The sequence below is a fragment of the Gossypium arboreum genome, chromosome 12 (assembly GCF_025698485.1).
Source record: "Gossypium arboreum isolate Shixiya-1 chromosome 12, ASM2569848v2, whole genome shotgun sequence".
NCBI lineage: Eukaryota > Viridiplantae > Streptophyta > Magnoliopsida > Malvales > Malvaceae > Gossypium > Gossypium arboreum.
In genome coordinates this window covers 107,099,709-107,102,460 of record NC_069081.1, presented here as the reverse complement: position 1 = coordinate 107,102,460, position 2,752 = coordinate 107,099,709, and the positions used below count along the sequence as shown (strand labels likewise).

At 30.4% G+C, this 2,752-nt stretch overlaps 1 long non-coding RNA gene across 1 annotated transcript; it reads left to right on the top strand.

Annotated features, from left to right (window-relative positions):
• The first annotated feature begins 1,304 nt into the window (after positions 1-1,304).
• On the top strand, positions 1,305-1,776 carry LOC128285576 (uncharacterized). Its single transcript, XR_008276052.1, has 2 exons — positions 1,305-1,372; positions 1,487-1,776. It is a non-coding gene; the product is annotated as an uncharacterized LOC128285576 (long non-coding RNA).
• Positions 1,777-2,752: the final 976 nt, after the last annotated feature.

Below are 2,752 nucleotides of genomic sequence, written 5' to 3'. Positions count from 1 at the left end.
TTCATCCGAACACATAAAAAGCATGACTTTTGCTACTGAATTGATTCATCTAAGGCATATTAATTACTATTGAATCAAGCTATTATGAGCATTCTAGTGCTACTATATTGTTGTGTTAAAAGTGTATCAAAAGCTATATATTGATCTATTTGAACATGCTTATATTGCACTGCATGGGATGGTACAATATGTACGAAGGAAGTATTGATAGTTTATCTGCATTATTTTGTTGTGTACCCACAGCCAAAAGCATATTCCATTTACGATGTTTTTACTGTACATCCACAACCCAACGGCAGCTATTATCTACAAACATGTTGTGCATCTATGGCCAGTGACAATTTTTTCTTGCATTATTTTGCTGTGTAACCACAACCATAAGTAGATTTCATCTATGATGTTTTTTCTATGTGTCCACAACCACTGGTAGTTTATCTGCAAACTATTAATGGTTAAAACCACAACCCGGTGTATAGGTGATTGAAGTTCTAGGGAACTCCCATTGTGGTGTGTAGCAGTGGGGTAAGATCTTTTCTGTTAAACCAAAACTGTATGACATTCATTAAACATGTGCATACAAACTGGATTTTCTGGGATGACATATTTATACTTATGAATAAATTGTTGAGTGCTTTGAAATAAAACTGATATTTTGAAATTACTATAATGAATTCTCTAAGATACTATAGATGGTTATTCTGAAATAAAACCAATACTCTGATTTGCTATTTGATTGTCATTATTCTATGCGTTATTATTTAGTATGATTTATCGACTATTTGTGCTCCTTGTGACAAAACTCACATTAAGCTTCATAGTTCACTCTCCTTTTAATTTTCATCTTTACAGATCACCTACTAGGTTAAGACGCGGACTCAACATTTGGAGGGACTCGGCTCTGATTTTCTTATTAAATTATTTTAAATATATTATTTGATATTTTTATTATTTGGAGACTATATAGTTTTATACTCGAACTAGGGCATGGGATTTTTTATTTTGGTTTGATATGACATGCATGGCATTTAGGTTTTTTTTAATTTAATTTTAAAATTTTGAAATGCTAATTTTAATTTATTATACATGAAATATGATTTTTACTAAAACTAAGATAAATATCACTTTTTCGCTACCAAATTATAAATAAATTTTTGAAAGAATAATTAGACTAACTGAATTTTCAAAAATAGTCACCGTTGCAAGAAAAATGTTAGAATTTATCGGTTTTGATAACTCATGGATTTTTCTAAAAATAGACTAAGTCTACTTCTAGAAATAAATTAATGTTTTTATAATGCATCTTTATAATGCATCTTTTAAAACATTGCCTGGAGATGATCAGAGAACATTGGAACCTAGTTGTTTTACCCTGGTAAATATCCAAATTGTTCCTTGTCAATATTAATTGAATTGATGAGATTTTCAAGTATTAGAAGCCAGAAATGCTTTTCAGTTTAGTCCGTTTATGAGACTGATCTATTTTTAGGGCAATTGTCGATGCTGCTGTAAGCTAGATAAGGGAAACAGCTCAGAGGAGACTCGTAGGTCGTAGCAAAACTTCAGTTGCCATGTAAGGACAAGAAGATGAACAATTGAAACAATGGGAAAGAGGAAACATGTGCTTCGATGTTGAGAATGAAGCAATTAATGTGGTGGCCGGATGTAATCATGATTTGCTGGAGAGCGATGCAGGTGGTAATAGTTTTTAAGGCCTGTGTGTGAAAGAAGATTATAACAAACAATGGGGTGAGGCTTTGGAATGCTGATGAGGGTGATGAGGAATTGGATCAAGGTGAAGTGTATTCAAATTTTGGACGCAAGTCCTAGTGTTAGATGCGAGGAGCATAATCCGTCAGTAGATAATCTAAACGGGGTCTGGTATCGAGCAACGGGACCTTAGAAAATTGTATCAAGAACCCTTGAATGGGACGTTATTTGATGCTTGAAGAAGAGAGATATTGGTAGTGGATAATGTTTTATTCGAAGCATGGTGGTGTTCAGGGGAGACATCCAATGGAGCTGCGAATGATATGGCGGATGTTCTGTCTTGGATTTCTATTATGGGTTTTCATCGTAAATTGGTAATCAGTTTCAATTAATTAGTAACCTATCAGAAAACCTGGTGGAAGATATTCTACATTTCTCAACTGTCCCTCACGACAGGAGCTATTATGCTGCAACCCTCTCCAATAAGTGATGAATTTTATTATGGAATAATTATTTGGTAAATAAATCTACAAGAAATATCGAAATTTTGTAATGTCTCTTTATATTTTATTTAGTAAATAAATATAATATGTGATAAAATCTCAACTCAATTTATGAATTTAAAAATATTCATACCTTTGTACCGAATAATTACCCTTTATTTTCTACAATTATATATTTAATTCTTTTCTTTTACTTTATTTTGAGGAAACAATCCACCATATGTTTATGAACATAAGCCACAAATAGTTTTACATCACAACAGTTTCTGTTTAAAATACTGATATCAGGTGTTATTTATAAATCTAAATTTTAAATTTTAATCAATATATAATTTTAACACTAAGTAAATAATAATTAAAAGATAAAATTAATCTCTATTTATATACTTATATTTTTATTCAAGTTATAATTTTATTTTATTACCTTAATAAATATGAAAAAATTACTTATAAAAATCAAAATAATTCAGAATTTTTTAAAATAATATTTTAACCATAATTATTAATTATTTTGACTTTATTGAGTATGCTTAGGCTTTTAT